The sequence below is a fragment of the Trachypithecus francoisi genome, unplaced genomic scaffold, assembly GCF_009764315.1.
Source record: "Trachypithecus francoisi isolate TF-2019V2 unplaced genomic scaffold, Tfra_2.0 Lachesis_group13, whole genome shotgun sequence".
NCBI classification, from domain to species: domain Eukaryota; kingdom Metazoa; phylum Chordata; class Mammalia; order Primates; family Cercopithecidae; genus Trachypithecus; species Trachypithecus francoisi.
Window position 1 is genome coordinate 129,422,678 of NW_022681458.1, and position 22,919 is coordinate 129,445,596.

At 46.8% G+C, this 22,919-nt stretch overlaps 1 long non-coding RNA gene across 1 annotated transcript; it reads left to right on the plus strand.

Annotated features, from left to right (window-relative positions):
• Positions 1-989: 989 nt before the first annotated feature.
• Positions 990-14,645, plus strand: LOC117095182. The gene is made up of 3 exons (XR_004441846.1): positions 990-1,177; positions 2,089-2,246; positions 11,552-14,645. It is a non-coding gene; the product is annotated as an uncharacterized LOC117095182 (long non-coding RNA).
• Positions 14,646-22,919: the final 8,274 nt, after the last annotated feature.

The window sequence follows — 22,919 nt, forward strand, 5'->3', positions numbered from 1 at the left end:
ACAGCCACAAGTTCAACCTTCAATGTGAGCAAGGAGGTGACGTCTCCTTTTGTCTACTTACTCATAAGCCCTGGTTAGCATCTTTGTTGCTTTATAGTTGCAGGCTACTTTCAAATTGGCGTTCAGGACAGGCAAATTACACCCTGTAATGGAGCAGATGGTAGGTGAGGACAGAGGTTTTCCCCAGCCGTCACTGGTGGCTGAGCCAGGTCCTAAAAAGTGTCATCTGTCATTCCTTTTAAAGGGCTTCTATTCCTGTGTGGCTGGAAACTGGGGAAACCTGGCCTCTGGACCACTCCCAGTAAGTAGTCACGTCCCAGTCCCAGGATGGCTGAGGGTGGTTGCCATGGCAGTGGACTGTGCTCCTTTCTTGCTTTCAAAGGAAGCTGGGGCTGCCCAAGACAACAAGGAAGCCTCCGTCTTGGGAGGTTGGAGGCCTTTGTTCCTCTCCCACTCCTCTTCCCCCATCCCCCCAGAGAATGCACAGGACCTCATTATGCTGCTTCTGTCTTGCATACTATAATTTGGATAACAAAAGCGGCTCAAGATGGATGGAAGCCATCACAGTTCCTGGCACCATGGCCCAAGGATGAACTTGCTTCTCAGGGTCTGATGGGTTATCACACGAGTAAGCTCACAAAGTCAAGAACTTGCTTCTCAGGGTCTGATGGGTTATCGCACGTGTAAGCTCACAAAGTCAAGCTCACAAAGTCAAGTTTGAGTCTACTCCTGTGGGTAGAATGGTTCTATTTGATTGGTCTTATTTTAGTGACCAACTACCTAACTAACTAATCAGTTAACCAGCTAACTTTCTTTCTCCCTCCTTTTCCACCTCTTCCCCTTCCCTCCCTCCTCCACCCTTTCTCCCTCTCTGCTTTCCCCTTTCTCCTTCTCCACCTCACTTCCCTCCCTCAGTTCACCCTCCCTTCCTCCCTTCCTGCCTCTCTCTCTCCTTCCCTCCCCTCCTCCCTTCCTCTTCCCCATTTCCTCCTCTCTCTCCTCCCCCTCCATTCTTCTCTCCCTCTCTCCCCTTTCCCTTCTCGCCCCTCCCCTGGCTTTCCCACCCCTTCCAGCTCTGCTCTGGCTGAGGTTATGGAAATACATAAATAACACTTGAGCCTTGATCACCACCTGGAGTTGGAGGAGACACAGCAGGACACATTCACGATAAGAATTTGTAAGTGTTAGGATGGTGTTTCCGTGGCTGCTGCAAGGGCTCAAAGTGGGAAGGACCACACAGAGCTGAGATGGGGTCAGAGGTGCCCTGAGCTGTGCTAAGTCTGCGTGTGTGTGCCTGTCTCTAGGGGGAGCAGGACATGCCCAAGGCATGGGGTTGGGGCAATAGGAGGTTCCAGTCAAGGAGGATATGGGATAAGGCTGGGGAGTGTGGCAGGAGAATAAATCTTGGAACCCCCAAATCACTAGCTAAAGAGAAAAATCAAGCTGGGAACTGCTTAGGGAAAACCTGCCTCCCATGCTATTCAAAGTCATCGCTCTGCTCACTGAGATAAATGCATGTCTGATTGTCTCTTTGGAAAGGCTAATCAGAAACTCAAAAGAATGCTGCTTGTCTCTTATCTACATACAAGGTGGAAGCCCCCTCCGCCTTTCCAATGGAACCAGTGTTCCTCTTACACATGTTGATGTCTCATGTCTCCCTAAAATGTATAAAACCAAGCTGAGCCCTGCCCACGTTGGGCACCTGTTGGCAGGACCTCCTGAGGCCATGTCACAGGTGTGCGTCCTTAACCTTGGCAAAATAAATTTTCTAACTTGACTGAGATCTGTCTCAGGTATTTGGGGTTCACAGGAGTGTGGCAGGTTCCAGCTCCCACAGAGGGTCAGTGTAAGGCACTTGGGCTGTAGCCTCATGGTACCAGGAAGCCACTGAAGGGTTGTGAGTTGAGGAGGAGAGCTGCAGTCAGATCTGGTGGCCATGTAGAAGAGGGACTTGAAGGATTGGACTGGGGGTACAGGGGCCAGTGGGATAGTCTGAATTCTATGGAGAGGATGACAAGGAGGACAGGGGTGGTTGGGGGCCAGCAGGGGCAAACGGTTCCTTGCTCCCTCTACTTATTCGTCCAACAGGAAACAGAGCCTGTCAGGAGCAGTGCCATCTAACTCACTGCCTGAGAGGAGATGAGAGCTGTTATTCCCACTTTAAAGATGAAGAAACTGAGCCTAGCAGAGATTGAGAAAAAACAATCACACAACTAGGGAATGGCAGCATAACAACAAAAATCCAGGTAAGATTTTCCCCCCAAAGTCCATGGGCCACGTGGGAATGGAAATTTCCATGGTCCTGCCTCCCATTCTCAGTAAATGTCCGCTGGAGAGTTGGGGTGAGCAGGCAGATGTGCCCTGCGCTGCCCAGAGCAAGACCACCAAGCCTCATGGCCTCCTGAGCCTGCTTGTCTGGGCCTGCGGTCCACAGCCTGGGTGCAGCTCCCCAGTCTCTCCTGGTCTCCAGCGAACCCACACATCTCATTCTGAGGGCCCCAGCTTTCAACAGTACTTCTGGGAAGTTGTGGGCTAATTCATCAAATTTAGGAATGTCTGGCTTCTTTCATTCTCTTCCCCAGGGATACCAATTCTGGGAATTAAAATGGCCCTGGCTCTAGAAGGCCCCTGAAGATTGAGGCTAATGTGGGAATTTCAGGACTTGGGAGGGAGCTGGTGTGGGTGTGAGGGCGGTGGGTCTTCTCCCTCCCTCTCTCCTGCTTTTTCACTCATTGTACTGTGAGATGTGCTTAATGTCATGTTGAATCTTAACCCAGTCCAGGAAGGCAGGTATAATGATCCCCATTTTGCAGATGAGAAACCCAAGGCAGAGAGGGGATGTATAGCTCAGTATCACCAGCTATTAAGCAATGGTGCCAGGATTCAGTCCTACCACAAAGCGTCAGTGGCTGGGGTGATGCTGACCTGTCACCCACTCCTGTGCAGGCAGCACTGCAAGTTCCCATGAGGCTGGTGTCCCAGAGCACCTGCAGTCTGGAATCCATTCCAGCACCTGGTCCTACTCCAGGACATACAACTTTATGTAGGATTTTCTCTGTCAACTCAGATGCCAGCTCTGTGAGATCACAGCCCAGGTCTGCTTCCTCCTTACTACCTCCTTCAGAGCCTACCAAAGTCTGAGCTCTACAGCAGGTGGGGATGAGGACGGCATCCCCCGGAACGGGAACTGCCACCCCATCCCAGAGGGGACAGAATTGGGACAGTGTAAGTGTCCAAAGAGATCCACAGAATGCACGCCTTGGCTGAGTGACACTGAGCACTGATGGCCTACGATCCCCACCAGGTGGCTCACTGGGTAACTGTTGACCCTGAGGCCCTTGCAACCCCCAATCTGCAGTTCTAGGGCCCATGTTCCGAACGTGCATCCGGGGTGAGCACGTCCACCCCGCCTCAGCATGGTTGAGCGTATGTCCTTTCAGGGAGTAGCGTATTTCCAGAGAAGCTCAACTGCGAAGGCAGTCCTGGAATTTAAACATGTTGAGAGCTGCATGTTATGAAATTAGAGCAGTGTTTCTTTCCCACTCCCATTATCTCCTTTCCATAAATGAATCTGCACGAGAGGCTGCGATTCCTGTCAAAAAAGACTCGGCGCTCATCTCAGTGTCTGGGGCTGCAGTCCAGCCAGCACTGCGAGTTCCCACCCTCCCAGCCTTTTAATAACCTGACTTTCGAAATTTCCTGGTGGACATGGCCTATTAAACCCAATCTACATCCCAGGACAGACCTGGAAATTTGAAAAAGCCTGTCTCTCTCATCATTTTCAAAGAGAGTGAGTGACTGAAAAACTTATGTGCTCGAATCAAACCTCTCTTATTCTGCTTCTGGAGACACATCTTTGGAAATTCCCTTTGGCCAGAGACAGGTCTGGTTCCACTGAGAGGAGCCCTTGTCTGTCCCATGCCCATCATGATGCAGAAGGGGGTGGTGCAGAGAAAGAAGGGTGCCAGATCAAGGCAGAAATCCTTCCCTTTTGAGCCCCTCAACCCTGTTCTTAGGCCTGACCACCACTCCTCCATTCTCTATTTCTATAATCTTGCTATTTCAGTATGTTACATAAGTGGAATCATGTGGGATGTCATGTTTTGGGATTAGGTTTTTTTTGCTCAGCATAAATGTGTAAAGATTGACTTGAGTTGTTTCATGTATCCATAGTTTGCCCCTTATTATTGCTAAGTGGTATTCCATGGCATGGAAATACCGATTTTTTTTTTTTTTTTGAGACGGAGTTTTGCTCTGTCACCCAGGCTGGAGTGCAGCGGCACGATCTTGGTTCACTGCAACTCCGTTTCCTGGGTTCAGGTGATTCTCCTGCCTCAGCCTCCCAAGTAGCTCGGACTACAGGCATGTGTTACCATTCCTGGCTACATTTTTGTATTTTTAGTAGAAACAGGGTTTCACTGTGTTGGCCAGGATGGTGTTGATCTCCTGACCTCGTGATCCTCCTGCCTCGGCCTCCCAAAGTGCTGGGATTACAGGCCTGAGCCACTGTGCCTGGCCTAAGGAGTACCTATTTGTTTAACCCTTTACACACTGAAGGATATCTGGGTTATTTCCAGGTTTTCTTTTTTTTTCTTTTAATTATGAATAAAGCTGATAAAACATCTGTGAATGGATTTTTGTGTGAACACAAGTTTTGATTTTTCTAAGTTATGAGCCTAAGTAAGCAGTGGCTGGTTTTTATGATGGCTATATGTTTAGTTTTCAAATTGTCAAATGATTATTAACTCAAATTTCTTTTTTTTTTTTTTTTTTTTTTTGAGACGGAGTCTTGCTCTGCCACCCAGGCTGGAGTGCAGTGGCCGGCTCTCAGCTCACTGCAAGCTCCGCCTCCCGGGTTCACGCCATTCTCCTGCCTCAGCCTCCCGAGTAGCTGGGACTACAGGCGCCCGCCTCGTCGCCCGGCTAGTTTTTGTATTTTTTAGTAGAGACGGGGTTTCACCGTATTAACCAGGATAGTCTCGATCTCCTGACCTCATGATCCGCCCGTCTCGGCCTCCCAAAGTGCTGGGATTACAGGCTTGAGCCACCGCGCCCGGCCTATTAACTCAAATTTCTAGAGTTGCTGTCTTACTTTATTCTCCTACCAGCAATGTATGTGTGCTGGTCTCCCCACACACTCACCAGCATTTGCTGTTATCACTTTTTTATTTTCATGTAGTGATATCTCACTGTGGTTTAAATGTACATTTTCCCAGTGGTTAGTGATGCTGAACATATTTTCATGTGCTTTTTTGCCATCTCTGGATCCTCTTCAGTGAAATGTTTGTTCAGATCCTTGCCCATATTCTAAATGGTAAGTTTGATTTTTTTACTGCTGAGTTTTGAGAATTCTTTATATATGTCTGATACTAGTCCTTGTTAGACGTGTGGGTTGCAAATATTTTCTACAAGTACATAACTTGTATTTTCATCCTCTTAATAGACTTTTTCTCAGAGCTAACATTTTTAACTTTAATAAAGTCCACTTTGTCATTTATTTGCAGGTCATACTATGTGAAGATCTCTTTGCCTAGCCCTAGATCCCAAACCCAAATCTTTTCTTTTTTTATAGTTCGATTCTTTTTTTTTTTTTTTTTTTTTTGAGATGGAGACTCGCTGTGTCACCCAAGTTAGAGTGCAGTGGCACAATCTTGGCTCCTTGCAACCTCTACCTCCCGGGTTCAAGTGATTCTCCTGCCTCAGCCTCCTGAGTAGCTGGGATTGCAGGCGTGCACCACCACGCCCAGCTAATTTTTGTATTTTTAATAGAGATGGGGTTTCACCATGTTAACCAGGATGGTCTTGAACTCCTGACGTCAAATGATCCTCCTGCCTCAGCCTCCCAAAGTGCTGGGATTACAGGCATGAGCCACTGCGTCTGGCCAGTTTGACAGTTTTATATTTTACATTCAAAAGCCCCTGAGTGAAGTTTTGTTTAAGGTTTGAGGTTTAGGCCAAGGTTTTAGAGTTTTTGTTTTTTTTCTGCTTTTGCACATCTAATTGTTCACTGAAAAGGTTTCCTTAATTGAATTGCTTTTTCACCTTTGTGAAAAATCAGTTGGATGTATTTGCCCGGGCCTATTTTTGGGTTCTCTCTTCACTGATCTGTGTGTCTATTCCTCCACCAATACCACATAGTCTTGATTACTGGGGTTATATAATAAGTTTTGAAATCGGATAGATTGATTCCCTTTGCTTCATTCTTCTTTTTCAAAAATGTTTAATGCTTCATGCTCCTTTGCATTTTCATAAACATTTATCTATAAAAATATGTAAGCATATTGCTGGGGTTTTGACAGAAATTGTATTTTAACTTTGTATCAGTTTTAGGAGAATTGACAGCTTTACTATATGACATGTCCAGCATACGAAAATGATGTTTCTCCATTTATTTTGATCTTCTTTCATTTCTTTTATCAACATTTTGTATTTTTCCACATACAACACATGTACTTGTTTTGTTAGATTTGCACCTAAATATTTCATTTTTGGGTGACTTAAAACACTATTATATTTTTAAATTTTGTTATCCAAGAGTTCATTGCTAGAATATAGAAATATACAACCAAGAGTTGCAAAATGATGTTTTGGTCAATGGTGGACCGCATATACAATGGTGGTCCTGTAAGATTATAATGGAGCTGAAAAGTTCCTGGTGTCTAGTGATGTTGTAGCCATCATCATGTCAGAGCATTATTCATGTTTGTGGTGACACTGATGTAAACAAATCTACTGTACTGCCAGTCTTATAAAAGTATAGCACATAGAATTATGTATAGTGCATAATACTTGGTAATGATAATAAATGACTATGTTACTGGCTTACGCATTTACTATACTGTGCATTTTATCCTTACTTTAGAGGTTATTTTTTCTATTTATTAAAAAAAAGTTAACTGTAAAACAGCCTCAGGCAGGTCCTTCAGGAGGTATCCAGAAGAAGGCATTGTTATCCTAGGAGATGACAGCTCCATGCATGCCATTACCCCTGAAGTTTCGCAGTTGGACAGGATATGGAGGCGGAAGGCAGTGATACTGATGATCCTGACCCTGTGTAGGTCTAGGCTAATGCATGTGTTTGTGACTTAGTTTTTAACAAAAAGTTTAAAAAGTAAAAGAAATAAATACATAAAAATAGAAAAGATATAGATAAGGTTAAGAATGTAAAGAAATAAAATATTTTTGTACAGTGGTATAATGTGTTTGTATTTTAAGCTAAGTATTATTACAAAAGAGTCACAGAGTTAAAAAAAGTTTATAAAGTAAAAAAGAGTGCAGTGAGGTTAACTTATTATTAAGGAAAGGAAAATATTTTAAAATAAATGTAGTGTAGCCTACGTGTACAGTGTTTATAAAGCCTAGAGTAGTGTACAGTAATGTCTTGGGCCTTCACATTCACTCACTCCTCACTGACTCACCCAGAGCAACTTCCAGTCCTGCAAGCTCCATTCATAGTCAGTTCTCTACACAGGTGTATCATTTAAAACATCCTTGATGTTGTATTTTTACTGTACTTTTTCTATGTTTAGATATGTTTAGGTACACAAATACTTATTATTGTGTTACAGTTGTTGCAGTATTCAGTACAATCATGCTGGGATAATCAGAGCCAACACCGGGCCGTGGGGGCTATGAAGTCCGGAGGAGTCAAAGGAATGAGAAAAGACGGGTTAAGAGTACATAAGGTGGGTCCAGGGGGCCAACAGTGCTATGGAGGCTGCAAAGGCCCCGAGCTCTGGGAGCCTACACTGTTAATTGGTGAGCAAACAAAGAAGCAGGTGGTGAGGACGTGAGGGTAGAAAGGTAGCAGTGCATCAAGCGTAGCTGTGACGATTTAGCCTTTTCTTTGACGCATATAGAATATGCTCTGCTGCTTGAGATAATGGAGAATATGTTTACGAGACTGGGAGAGCAAGAAAAAGGAACCAACCAGTCTGCACATTCCAGAAGCTACAAGGGGTTTTATACCCTGAGCCCTGGATTCCATCCAAGGCTACATATTAGATCATATGTAATGTGGTTTCGATTTGTGTCCCCAACCAAATCTCACGTTGAAATGTAATCCCCAATGCTGGAGGTGGGGCTTGGTGGGAGTTGATTGGATCATGAGGGCAATTTCTCATGGTTTAGCACCATCCTCCTAGAGCTGTTCTCCTGATAGACGTCTCATGAGATCTGGTTGTTTATCCTCCCCGCCCCTCTCCCTTCTTCCTGCTCTGGCCACTTAAGGCATGCCTGCTTCCCCTTCCCCTTTCACTATGATTGTAAATTTCCTGAGGCCTTGCCAGAAGCAGAAGCTGCTATGCCTCCTGTACATCCTGCAGAACCATGAGTCAATTAAACCTCTTTTTCTTTTTCTGTTTTTTTGAGATGGAGTTTTGCTCTTGTTGCCCAGGCTGGAGTGCAATGGTGAGATCTCCGGTCACTGCAAACTCTGTCTCCCAGGTTCAAGCGATTCTCCTGCCTCAGCCTCCTGAGTAGCTGGGATTACAGGTGTCCACCATCACATTCAGCTAATTTTTGTATTTTCAGTAGAGACGGAGTTTCACTGTGCTGGCCCAGCTGCTCTCGAACTCCTGACCTCAGGTGATGCACCCACCTTGGCCTCCCAAAGGGCTGGGATTACAGGCATGAGCCAGTGCGCTCAGCCAAACCTCTTTTGTTTATAAATGACCTAGTCTCAGATCTTTCTTTATAGCAATGCAATAAGAAACTAATACAATATGTCTCTGAGATTCAGTTTATATATATTTTTTCCTGTCTGTTTTGTCTGTGTTGTTCTGACTGGGCGATTTCTACTGTTCTACCTTCAAGTTCACTGATTCTTTTCTCTGTCCTTTAAATTACGCTATGGAGCCAATCCGTTGAGTTTTTTAAGTTGGGCATTGTAGTTTTCAGTTCTATAATTTCTTTTTACTTCATCTTTACATCTTTTATCTCTCTGCTACAGCCCTTTTCTTTCGCGCAGCTCTCGGGGGTACTGGGATTTCTGTCTTTGGGTTGAAGGCTGTCTTCTCTGGCTCCTGCTGTGTGGTCCCAATGTTAGTTCTTGTAACAGGACTTGCTCATCTGAATCCTCGTTGCCACGGCTTCCTTTATTTATGTGAAGATAGCTCTTACCTACCCTCTGAGTAAGAGGGTGTCTTCTTGTCTGTAGGTGAAATCCATTTGTTGACTTTTCTTCCTGTGGCAGGATGTCCTGGCCCACAGTCACATCCCACTAGGTCTCCTCTGCTCAAGCCGCTCTACGGGTGCAAGTCCATGGACTGAGTCCAGTGCTCCAGGTAAGGGCAATCAGTGTTGTGTCTGCCAAGACTGCATCTCCACTGTGCCAGATGCTAACCTTCCAGAAGCCAGTCCAAGTTTGTGCTAACCTTTTGGGAGTCAGTATTTCTGCTGACTGTTCGAATAAAACCCCTAAGTGTAAAATGTGTTGCTGCTAAACTGTACCTTCTTAATGCATTTGGGTTTTAGCCCCAAGGACCACAGATGATGCTCGTTTTTATTGAGTGTGATCCTAGCTGGATTTGGCCTATTTCTCCAGCATGACACAGTCATTTTGGGGTGCTGATTCTTCCCTCCACCATATGCTTCCTACAACGTCTTTACATCCGTGGGGCTGATGAGCTCTGCTGACTCATCTATCCTGTAGCAAAGGTCAGATTTGGAGGAGCCTGGATGGGGCACCTCGGGTTCTTTGGGTTGCTCACTTGCCCACCTTGAGGGTTCCCTGTCTGACGGAGGCTGCCCCTGTCCCCAGCTTCTTGCTGGCCTCCCAGGCTCATGGACACAACCAGCATTTTTGGTTTACGTTCCTGCCATTTTATTCGCCTGAGGTTTTCCTATCAATATTAGCTTTCCTGGTGTTTCCCTGGTTTGCCTCCACTTCCAAAATGGTGGAGGGACTGTCAAAGAGGAGCTGCCACTACTTCTGAGTTGTCTTCATGGATCTCCAGCTGACTTTTAGTCCTTTGAGTTCACCCATCCCCCAGACCACCACCTTTGTGTTTTAGAACTCCCCTTTCCTTATCCACAGCTGCCACCCTCCTCTCTTAGTCCTTACGGAACACGAAGTTTAGCCCCAAATCACGTCCAACTTCATCTCCACGTATTTCTTGAAAGCAGGCTCTGCATAACTTTGTACAACTTGTTGATGATTCAAAAGCCAATAGGATGAGGTAAAGGGTCAAAGATGGCACCTGGTGGAGCTCACCAGAAACCCCCAAGGCCAACTTCATGAGGCGTCCATTTCAACCTGGCTGCTCAGAGCACATCACAGCGCTCCAAGGTCTCCAGACTGGCTTTAGGCTTTCTTTCCACTCCTTCACTCCTGCAAACCATTTTCCTTGAATGATAAAAGTAAAACAGAAATTGGGGAATTCGTTTTCTTCATTGCACCCATCAGTGTTATCAGTGTTATGTCATTAGCCCCAGATTTCAGCTTTGACTTCTTGAATGCGTGCTGTGAATGTCACTCCCCCAATTCCCACCCATGAGGTTTAGACATTTGAACTTGTTTAGTGCTTTCCTGGCTTGGAATTCTCTTTTTCCCTTTCTGGTCTCAGGACTTTTCCTCATTTCTGAGTAAGAGAGAACAAAACTGGAAGTAGTATAAATTAATATAAGAATGTTCTAGAGACAGTGAGAGGATGAAGATCAGTTTTTTATAGGAAAGGCTAAAGCATATTAATTTATTTTACAACCAGGGAAGGAAGTCCCTGAGGTAGCTGGGGGATAGAGAGGGTGGGGAAGAGAGGGAAGAAGAATAAGAATAAGAGAAAGAGGAAGAGGAAGAGGAAGAGAAGAAGAAGAAGAAGAAGAAGAAGAAGAAGAAGAAGAAGAAGAAGAAAGAAGAAGAAAGAAGAAGAAAGAAGAAGAAAGAAGAAGAAAGAAGAAGAAAGAAGAAGAAAGAAGAAAGAAGAAGAAGAGGAGGAGGAGGAGGAGGAGGAGGAAGGCCTCTTAGGTGGGACTCCTTGTCTGCCATCCACACTCCTGATTGAAGTTGCTTCTTCCTGGCTCCCACTTGGCTCCTTTCTTTAAATTGTGCATGTGTCTGAAATCAGAGCACCATATTTAGGAGATCCATGCCAGTGGGCTCTGCAATAGTAGCTTTAAAGCAATTCAAAAAGTATTCATTGAGCGCCAACTATGTGCTAGGCCCTTGCAAAGTTCTGGAGGTTGAGGAGATAGTAACGTAGCCCCTGTTTCAAGCAGCTCAGAGTCTTGTGGGGGAAAACAGTTCAATAGATAACTGGCAATCATTCTCTGTGTAAGCGCCTTGCTGGGTGTGTGGGCACTGTGCAGTGGGAGCAGGAGGGGTCAGCTGGGGAGCGGGCAGCGAGGCCGCCGTGAGCTACAGGCAAGTCTGGGATCTATCATCTCACCAGGTGCAAAGAGGAGGGTCCCAACTGGCTCCTCACATTGACTGGTAGAGAGTTCTGTATATAGGGGGCATATATCTGCTGGGGACTCCTTCTCTGGCTGCCATCTCCCCATCCCCTACCCCAGCAGGCACTTCTAGATCCTCTGTATTTAATTTCTCTCTCAACAGAAACCTTTCTGTGGGTGATTGTACAGTCCCACATCTCCCCACTGGAAATCTAGCAACACCCAGTGCGGAAGGGGCAAGGGCAGAGGAACTTGCCTGCAGTGGTGCAAGAGTGTACACTGCTATGATGTCTGGTGAGTCTCCATAAAGGCGAAGGTGCTCATGGCCCAGTCAGCTCACCTGCAGCCTCTGCCCTGGAGAAAGCCAGCACACAGGCATGGGGTGGCCAACCCAGGAGTGTGGTCTGCACCATGACTGCCTGAGCAGAACCCTGCCCATCAGCAGTAGATCAGGACTGGATGGAGAGGATACCAGTGCCATGGAGTGCTCTGGCGATTCCCATTTATCAGCCTTGACAGAGCTTGTAAACTGTAATGTGAAGAAAAGGAGCACGTCCTAGGACAATATGAATGGTATCACATCATTTACAGAAATGTTAAAAACCAATAAAATGAGACCTTAAAATGTTTCTGGACAAATCAGTATGTAGTAAAAATATAAAACATGCGCGACAGTGACAGTGAGTTCCTGAGAGCAGTTACCTTTGGGGAGAGAAGAAGGGGAGTGGGATGGAGGAGAGGCAGGCAGGAGACTTCGATGATCTCTGTAATGTCTGATTCCTGCAATGAGAAGAAAACCTTTCCTCTGCTATGGACACATCACTGGCTACTGACCCTCTCTCTCCTATTTTACAGTCAAATTTCTCCAAACCACAGTCTAGACATCTTGTCTCCATGTTCTCAAATCTCAGGCATTCCTCAGCCTGCTCTCCTCTGGTGTCTGGTCCCCTCAAGACATGGAAACAGCTGTCACCAAGACCCTGATGATCTCCAGGTCACTGAATCCCACAGGCAGCACAAATATGGTGCAGTGGTGCGCATGCGTGAACACTCACACTGTTTCCAGCATAGAAAATACAGGTGGATGTGTCACCCAGTTTTAGCAAGTCTTAGCATTGTTCCTTACTTGCTTCGGATTTCCTTTGCAATGCCCCACTCCCTTCCTCAGTCTGTCTAAACCATTTCCCTCTGAGAGCTTCTGCCTGCGGTCTGCCGCTTCTCTCTCCTACACTGCCAGCCGGCCCTGGTCACACTGAGGTGTGGTTCATTCCAGGCCCCAGCAGGTACCAGCCCTATGACCTGGACAGGTCCCTGGCCGCCCGTGCCTCAGTTTCCTTATTGCAAGTTTTTTGGGAATTGAATGACTTACCACCTATAAAACTCTCAGGACAGAGCAGACTGCAGAGGTGAGTGTCCACCCACTCTGTCTTGGGCTCCTGTGATGGACACTGGGGGGTTCACCATGCATATGCCCTCCTCCAGCATTTCCTACACTGAAGACAAAAGGGCTTTGGAAACGGAAACTGTAGGTTTCTCTCCACAGTCTCCAGAACAAAGAGCCAGCTGGCCAGGTCCCCAAGGCCTGTGTGGCCTGGCCCTGCTCACCTCATCAAAACCACCCTGTACTCATGCACTGCTCTTCCCTCTTCACAGGGTTATGGGATGTGCTGCTCCATCCTCCTGGCCCGGCAGCCTTTCTTGCTACCTTGTCAGCGTTCACCTGTCACTCAGACTGGATCCCTTTTGGACTCACCAGGTGTGGATCTGCTTGTGTAACAAGCTCTCATTGTGTCTTTCTTCAGAGTGCATGTAATGATATAGTTGTTGATTTACTCAACGGTGATTTCTTGGGCATCTACTATGTGCTAGAAATTGTACTTGATGCTGGGATGTATCAGGGAACACAAAGACGTTGTTCCCAGGCGAAGGAGCCTCCAAGCCCTCAGGAAGCTCCATTAAGCAGCAGTTCCGAGCACAGTGAGGCCACAGAGGAGAGAGAGGTGCATTCTAGGTGGCATGCAGACGGGGTCTGACCTAACAGGCAGCCTCTTGCAGGCTTCTCCAAAAATACTCGAGGCAAAAAAGGGGAAGGGAAGTCCAGGCAGCATATTGGAAGGTTCTAAAAGAGGAATGCTCATGACACTTTTGAAAAATCAGTCATGTAAAGAGCAAATCAGGGAGAGGAGAGACTGGGGGAGAATGAGGAGGCAGTCAGGATGCTGGGAGGAAAGAGCGTCATGGAGGAAAGGGGCCCTGAGGCTCTCCAGCGAGGCAGCGAGGTCAGAGAAGCACGCTAGCAACTCCCGTGTCAGACTCCATGTTTCAGGAAAGCCCCCAAGAGTGGTTGGCCTGGCAACGGTCTTACCTGTCTCAGACATTAAGAAATCTGATGGCAGGCAATCCTTGGCTGGGTGGGATGCTCAACTATGCGAGGGGAGGCAGGTGTTTCCCTCGCTTTGCTGTTTGCCCTCTGCACGTGGCCTCTGATCTCAGGCATGCTGTCTCATGGTCACCAGATGGCTGTTGCTCCTCCAGCTTGTGCCTCTTAGTTCCGGGAAGGAAGAGCAGGCAGGCAGAAGGGGTAAAGGGCTTCTCCTAGGAAGGTTTTGCTCTTGTTGCACTGTTTCTGTTTCATTGAGGAAGTCTGCCTGCCCCCAGGACTTCTGCCTGCTTCTTGCTGGCTGATCTGATACGGCACCATCCCGAGACGCTGTGTTAGTATTTTGGTCGGGCACGCTGATATCTTTAAAAAGAAATGTGTTTGTTTTAGAAAAGAAGTGCCTGCCCCAGAAGATGTGAGCTGGGAATAGGTGTGGGCCCCACAGTTAAAGTTTCAGGTGGCCTTTGAGTGAGGGACTTCATCGCCAGTCCTCAGAATGAGAGTCTCTGAGCTGGGCCTGTTGAAAAAGCAGGTTTTGTCACCTGTCATGAGGATTCCAACTAGCAGGAAAACCCATGACATCTCCTATCCTCCCTCGCTTTGCTGCCCAGGAGTTTTGGGGCCAGTCATGTACTTGAGGGGTTCAAGTTAAAGTTTTTTATTTAATAAAACAACTTTTAAATTTAATTTTATTTTAAACATCAAACCCACTCGACCAAATTATGTTGGGCAAAAAGTGGATCACTGCTGGGGGCACGTGGGCCATTCATCTCCAACAAGGAGTACCTGGTGAGGGGAGGGCCACCCCCTCCTCTCCTCTCCCTTCCCTTCCCCTCTCCTCCTCTCCCCTCCTCTCCCTTCCCATTCCCTCCCTTCCCCTTTCCTCCTCTCCCCTCCTCTCTCCTCCCATCTTGTCCCCTCCTTTTGCCCTCTGTGCGTGGCCTCTGATCTCAGGCATGCTGTCTCATGGTCACGAGACGGCTGCTGCTGCTCTAGGCTGAAGCCACCTGCTCTTTAGAAGGGCAGGGCTGGGGGAAGCTTCCTGCAGGGTTGCAAGGTCCCAGCTCTTGTTGACGGGGGCCGGCCCAGTGCCTGGCATCTGGGGTAGCAGTGGGAGGAGGGAGAAACACCTTCCCTTCCCCAGACCAAGGAGTGCACACAGGCGGGCAGTGAGGAGGCTGGGCTGCTGTCTCCCAAGGCCCTCTCCTCGGTTCTCATTCACCCACAGGAGGGAAGTAATGGGAGAGCTTGCAGGGAACACAGCCAGGCTTCAACTGAAGAATGCAGTACAGGCAAGGCGGTGCCCTGGACTGCCCTCTCTGCCCCCCATCCCCAGCCGCTCTGCCATGCCTCCTCATCACAGTTAAAGTGCCGCCTCTGTCAGGAAGCCCTCTTGGTCTGCTCTGGTCCACACCGTTCTCTTTTTCTCCAGCCATGTCCTGGGCCTCTCAGGTCCTTCTTTTCTTACTGCTTTTTCCCTCAGGAGGATGTCTTTACTTTAACAGAACTGACCAGAAACAGTGAACAACCCTCATTCCTCCTTCTCTCCAGGCGGAACCACTGGGAGGGCACCGGCCGGCTGGGCGAAGGCTGCCTCTACTTGGGATGCCAGAAGAGGTCCCTTGGGCAGGCCACCTGGGAGGACCCTCTTCCTTCTTCCTGTAGGACCTTTACAAAGGGTGGTCCTGGGGATGCTGACAGTGGGGGGTTGGTCCCTAACAAGTCTCTTATCTCTCTAATGGACAGTCTGGGCAGTGGGGGCTGCAAGCCTGTTGGAGAGGGGGAATGTGCCCAGAGGCAGCACTGCGGAGGAGGGAGGCCAACTGGCCTCTGTGAGCCTGAGCCCTGCCCTTCCTGGGTCAGGGTCTGGATCTCTTGCTGACCATCAGGATCCCTGGGAGCCTGGCAGAGACACTGGCAGATGTGCAGGCTCTACCACAGAGCTTCAGATGCAGCTGGTCGGGTGGAGCCTGACATTGATTGGTATTTTTAATTAATTAGTTAATTAACTAATTTTTGAAATGGAGTCTCATTCTGTCGCCAGGCTGGATTGCAGTGGTGTGATCTGGGCTCACTGCAACCTCCACCTCCTGGGTTCAAGCGATTCTCCTGCCTCAGCCTCCTGAGTAGCTGAGACCACAGGCACGTGCCACCACACCCGGCTAATCTTTGTGTTTTTAGTAGAGGTGGGGTTTCACCATGTCAGCCAGGATGGTTCTTGATCTGTTGACCTTGTTATCCACCCGCCTTGGCCTCCCAAAGTGCTGGGATTACAGGCATGAGCCACCGTGCCTGGCCTTATTTTTATTTTTATTGACACATAGTATTAATAATTGCACAGATTTATGGGATACAGTGTGATGTCTTGAATCATGTATATATTATGCAAATCAGGATAATTAGCAAATCCATCATCTCAAATGTGTATTATCTCCTTGGTAGTTTTTACAGGCACTCCAGGAGGGTCCAGCCTTCAGCCAGCCTTGACAGCCATCTCCTAAAAGCCTGTCCTGTTGTCACCTAGAGTGCGGCTCTTTGCAGCATCTGTGTCTGGTTTAGATGGCTGCTGGATGACAACGGTGATGGTCGTTCCTCCTCCTCCTCCTCTTTCTCCTCCTCCTCCCTGTCTTCCCCCTTCTTCTCCTGCACTTCTTACTCCTTTTTTTCTCTTCCTCCATCCTCTTCCATCTATTTATTGTGCAAATTATGAAGAACCGTCTGTGTGGCAGTTGCCGACGAAGACCCTAGGGACGGCGCTGGGAATAGAACAGATGCGGTTCCTGACCCCATGGAGATTCTGCTGGTGGAGCAAGATGCTGGTGGAGTCAGACTGGCACACACAGATAAATGCGAAACATGTCAGGTGAGGATGGAGGTCATAAAAAGTGAGGCAGATACTCGGGAGGCTGAGGCAGGAGAATCGCTTAAACCCGGGAGGTGGAGGTTGCAGTGAGCCGAGATCGTGCCATTGCACTCCAGCCTGGGCAACAAGAGCGAAACTCTGTCTCAATTAAAAAAAAAAAAAAAAAAAGTGAGGCAGAGAGGGTTATGCAGCAATGAGGATGGTGCTATTTTGAATTGGTTGGGCAAGAAATGTCCTCTGATCCAGAGGCACTGAGTAGAGGCCTGGGGAAGCAGAGGAGGAATTCACATGGCTGGGGAGTCGGGGAGCACTCTGGCACATGCCGAGGGAACAGTGTGTGTGAAAGTCCTGAGGCTGGAGCATGCCCGGCATGGGCGATTGTTACTCCTTTTGAACTCTGCTTCTTTTTCCATGGTTTCTCCTGCACTTGCATCTTCTTTAACTTTTCCCTCCCCTTTATCTTCTGCTGCCATCATCCTCCTCACCATTGTCTTCATGGAAACCCTTTTCTGAGCCCACAGAGTCCCCCCAGATCTCTGTCTGAGGCGAGTGTGTGTCTTAATGAGCTTCCTCCTGGTGGAGGTCAATGAATGTCCAGCCGGCGCTGCTTCATGCCTCTGTGCTTTGTTCTGGATCTTCCCTGTGTCCTGGAGTGTCTTCCTACCCTTGGTCCATCCAGAAAACTCCTCTTCAGTCTTCAAAACCTTGCCTCCACATCTCATCTGGGAAGCTGTGGGTAGACTGTGCATCAGAGGCAGGGCCAGAGGCTGTCCCCTATTAATAGCCAAAGTGTGCACTTACTATGTACCAGATCCTGGGCTTCCCGTACCTATCTGTACCTCTGTTATTTCATTTAGTCCTCATAAGAGCCCCACGGGATGGGCTCTGTTGGTAGCCACAGTTTACAGTGAGGCCATGGAACTTGCTCAGGGCCATGTGGTATTTGAACCTGGGCAGATGGTTCTGTTGCCGGGACACTCAGTGTTGCCTGCGGTGGGTTCCGCATTGCTGTGCCAAGGCTGGACTTTCTCCGAGGGTCTGTGGAACTGCTGACCTGTTCCAAGCAGGGCATGAGCAAGGACGGGTGTTAGTCTTGCTGGGTCACACTGCTGCAGTGCGGGGAATGGATTCTGGGGGCAGTAAAGGGATCCCAGGAGAGACAGCCGGGATGAGGCTGGTGGGCAGTGGAGAGATATTGATTTGGAGATGTGCTTTCAGGAGGCAGAGAAGACAGGTGACTCTGAGTTTGTGATGAGGCTTGCTGAGAGGTTCCTGGTAGCATGCACAGAGATCAGGGCTCATGTGGTGTAGGATGCCCAGATGGAGCAGCCAGGGAGGCGAATGGAGGTTTGAGACTGGGGACCAGAGTGGTCTGTGCTGGAGGAGCAGACGAAGGAGGCCAGGAGTCACTCTGAAAATGACTGAGGCCATGGGGGACGATGTGGGTGTGATTGTTTGGACTGAATACAGTGGGCAAGCTCAGGGAGAGACCTGCCTTATGTCATAAGGAATGTTATTTAATAAAACATTTTAGTTCATTAATGAATGAATTCATCCACCCATCCATCCACAGTTTCTTTAAGTTAAGCATTCAAAATTGCTTGTGTATCTCGAGGAATACACACATATATTAAGAGTGTGTGTGTGTGTGTATTTTGTTCTTTTCTTTCCTTTTTTTTGAGACAGAGTCTTGCTCTGTCACCCAGGCTGGAGTGCAATGGCACAATCTCTGCTCATTGCAACCTCCACCTCTTGGGCTCAAGCAGATCTCCTGCTTCAGCCTCCCGAGCAGCTGAGATTACAGGCGCTCACCACCACGCCAGGCTAATTTTTGTATTTTTACTAGAGATGGGGTTTCACCATGTTGGCCAGGCTGATCTTGAACTCCTGGCCTCATGATCTGCCCACCTCAGCCTCCCAAAGTGCTGGGACTACAGGTGTGAGCTACCACGCCCGGCCATATTTTTTTCTTAATCCTAATTTTTAAATCTAAATGTACCAGTTTAGAGCATGAACTTATATGAGTGGCCTTTAAAGCTGTGTAATAAAACTTGTATGCTATGGAAAGTTTTGCAGTAATAAAGTCGTGCATTTTAGAGAATCTCCATTTGGAATGGTCAGGTCTTGGAGTAGATATTAAGCATCATGTGAAATTTTAGGAAGAAAACTTTAGGGTTTAATGATGAATTCGGAGAGAGAGATGCAGGGAAGAAAACAAGGGAAAATGTTGATGGGTCTAATAGGTGAGACTGGATGAGAAGGTTGGGGAATTCCACAGTGTTGTTGAGACAAACTTCACACAGGCATGAGTATATTACTTCTAGCAGTTCTCACAGTTACAATGGAAATAATAATGACAACATTTACAATATTGTAAATGTGCCTTAGATTTATACAGCCTCTTTAAGTTAACAAAGCGGTTTCTTATTTTCTCAGTTACTTCTGTCCACTCAGAGTGTATGTATCTCTTTCTTACAATAATCACATCTGAAGGGGTTAGGGGAGTTCTGTTGATACACGGGATTGGGAAGCAGCATTGATGGGGTTAGCAGGTTCCAAACCACATAATTTTGGCCAAATTACTCACCCTCTCTTCCCTCTGTGTTTGGTGGACAGAACATGCTGTGGCAGTGTGAGGTCTTTGGACTCAGTGGAGGCAAGATGTGGCTTGTTAGTTCCTTCAGCAGCTGTTTCCTGGGCACCTGCGCCGTGCTGTGGCACTGCACGGGGCTCTGGGATGCTCACTAGCATGCAGTGAATCCCATCTCACCTGTGGCATGCAATCTTGTCCTTCACACTCAGATGACCTCTGAGATCTGGGTCTCTCGAGTCCCCTGGGGACGCTGGTTAAAAAGCAAAGATATGGCTGGGTGCAGTGGCTCACACCTGTAATCCCAGCACTTTGGGAGGCGGAGGCAGGTGGATCACCTGAAGTCAGGAGTTTGAGATCGGCCTGGTCAACATAATGAAACTGTCTCTACTAAAAATACAAAAAATTAGCCGGGTATGGTGGTTGGTGTCTGCAATCCCAGCTACTCCAGAGGCTGAGGCAGGAGAAACACTTGAACCCCGGATGAACTCAGGAGGCAGAGGTTGCAGTGAGCCTAGATCGTGCCATCACACCCCAGCCTGGGCAACAAGAGCAAAACTCCGTCTCAAAAAAACAAAAATAAGGCCAGGCACGGTGGCTCACGCCTGTAATCCCAGCACTTTGGGAGGCTGAGGTGGGCAGATCACGAGGTCAGGAGATCGAGACCATCCTGGCTCACACGGTGAAACCCCATCTCTACTAAAAATACAAAAAAATTAGCTGGGCGTGGTGGCGGGCGCCTGTAGTCCCAGCTACTCGGGAGGCTGAGGCAGGAGAATGGTGTGAACCTGGGAGGCGGAGCTTGCAGTGAACCAAGATTACACCACCACACTCCAATCTGGGTGACAGAGCGAGACCCTGTCAAAAAAAAAAAAAAAAAAAAGCAAAGATAGAGAAGAAAAGATAGAGAAGAAGAACCTGTCAGGGTGGGCTAAGGAATTCCCATCAAAAATGAGTTCTCTGAGTATTGAGCTTCTTCACAATCAGCCACTGAAAAAAGGTCAGAGCCAAGGACCATTTCCTGCCTGGGACACCCTCTAATCCGTAAAGAGATGGAGGACAGAGTTTTTATAAAGAAAGATGGTGAACAAAAATGCTGTGACCCAGTTCTGTTAATTCATCCCTGGGCCCTGTAGAAATGAAGATGAAAACGACATTGATCTTGTTCTGAAGGGACTCGCAGTCCATGGGCGTGGCTGTAGAGAGGCAGCCGGGGGGCCAGGCCGGATAGGTGGGAGCTGCAGCAGGCAGGTCAGGCAGAGGAGCAGCTCAGCTGGGCTTAGGGTGTGTCATCTACAGATGGCACCTTTCAAAATAAAGGCTGTGACATTTCTGGTTCTGGAACAATGAGGCATTTTTCTCCTTATTTCCCTTGCTAAGAACAGCTAAAAATACGCAACATTATATATAAAGTAAACATAAGCAGACTCTGAGAGCTTGAGAGAAGAAGGAACACTGGCAAGGGATCTTGAAGAACAACATGGTCGGGAATTCTCTGGGTTTTCTTTTGTTTTCATATGTTTTGGACTGGGTGCTGGAGAAGCCAGCAACCCAGGAATGCCAATGCACACAATGAAAAAACAGCTCCAAGAAAAACCTCTTTCCAGCTAAAAGACCAGAAAGGAACTTACTAGCGTGAAAAAAAAAAAAAAACAACTTTTGGACGATAAACTTTTACTCTAGTAAAATACCACAGAAAAAAAACTGTACCTCCTACCTCCCAGCAAAGACCATGAGCTCAGCAACAGGTACAAGATGCCCTTTCTGTCTCCATCCCTGGGGTGTCAGTGGAGGCAGTGGGGATCTGCACTTCAACCTCCACTGGGTGGTAGTGAGGTAGCATTCCCATTCCACCCCAGGCACAGTGTCAGGGAGGGCCTGTTAAAACAGAATGTAGAGTCTCATAGAAAATACCAGGCCGGGTGCAGTGGCTCAGGCCTGTAATCCCAGCACTTTGGGAGCCCAGGGTGGATGGATCACGATGTCAAGAGATCGAGACCATCTTGGCCAACGTGGTGAAACCTCGTCTCTACTAAAATACAAAACATTAGCTGGGTTTGGTGGCGTGTGCCTGTAATCCCAGCTACTTGGGAGGCTGAGGCAGGGGAATCTCTTGAACCCGAAAGGCAGAGTTTGCTGTGAGCTGGCATGGTGACACTGCACTCCAGCCTGGCAACAGAGCAAGACTCCATCTCAAAAAAAAACAAAAACAAAAACAAACCACCCAAATGTCCAGGATACAATACGAAAACCCTCTTCATACTAAGAATCAGAAAAATCTCAATTTGAGTGAGAAAAGACAGTCAATAGATGCCAATGCTGAAATGGCAAAGATGTTGGAATTATTAGACAACATTTTTTAAAGCAGCCATTGTAAAATGCTTTGACAAGTGATTACAAATGTGATTGAAACAAATGAAAGAAATAGAAAGTCTCAGAAAAAAATGGTAGACTTAAAGACCCAAATGGAAATTTTAGAACTAAAGAGTATAATATCTGAAAAATTTTGAAAAGCTGAGTAGATGGGCTGAACAGCAGAAATGTAATACATGGAAGAAAGAATCAGTTAACTTAAAGATAGAACAATAGAAATTACCTAGCCTGAAACACAGAAAAATAGACTTAAAAGGAAAATGAATAGACAATCAGGGACATGTTGGGTTTTAACAAGTGATACCACATTTGTGTCATTCAGAGTTCCAAAGGAAAGAAGAAAGACAGCAGGCCCGAAAAAGCATTCCAAGAAATAATGGCCGAAAAGTTCCCAAAGTTGGCAGAAGACATAAGCCTAGAGATTCAAGATGTTAAGCCAATCTCTCAAAGAGGATGATCCCCCAAAATGGATTCCAAGACACATTCTAATCAAACTCCTGAAAACTAGAGACAGAGAAAACAATCTTTAAAGCAGCAAGGAAAAAATGACACCTTATTTATAGGAGGAAAACAATTAGAATGACAATGGATTTCTCATCAGAAACCACAGAGGCTAGAAGGAATCAGCACAACATCTTTTAAGGACTTTCAACAAAAAATTCTGTATCCAGTGAAAATGACTTCAGAAGTGAGGGAAAATCAAGACATTGTCAGAAGAAGAAAAACTAAGAAAATTTGTCACCAGCAAATCTACCCTAACAGGATGACTGAAGGGAGCTATTGAAACAGAAATAAAATGATACATGAAGGAATCTAGAACATCAGGAAAGAAGGAAGGACAACAGAAAGAGTAAAAATATAGGTAAATACAATAGACTTTTCATTTTTCAGTTTCTAAATGATGTTTGATGGTTGAAACAAAATTATAACACTATCTGATGGAACTCTCAAAGTGTGTAGAGAAAATATTTAAGACAATTACATTGCAAATGGGGGAAGTTAAAGGGACTTAAATAGAGGTAAAGTTTTTACATTTCCCTCAAACTGGTAACATATCAACACTAGTAGATGGTGACAGTTATGTATGTGTAATTAATACCTCAAGCAACCACTAAAACATCTATTCAAATATACATATTCAAAACACTAGATGGAATTCTAAAAAAAACAAAAAAACAAAAAAAAAAACAAGGATCCCCACAGGAAAGGAGGATAAAGGAAACAGAAAAATGAAGTAAAAAAGAAAGAAACAGAAAACAAAAATTAAAAATGTCATACTTAAGCCCTGAAATAAAACAATCACATCAAATATAAGTGGTTTAAAT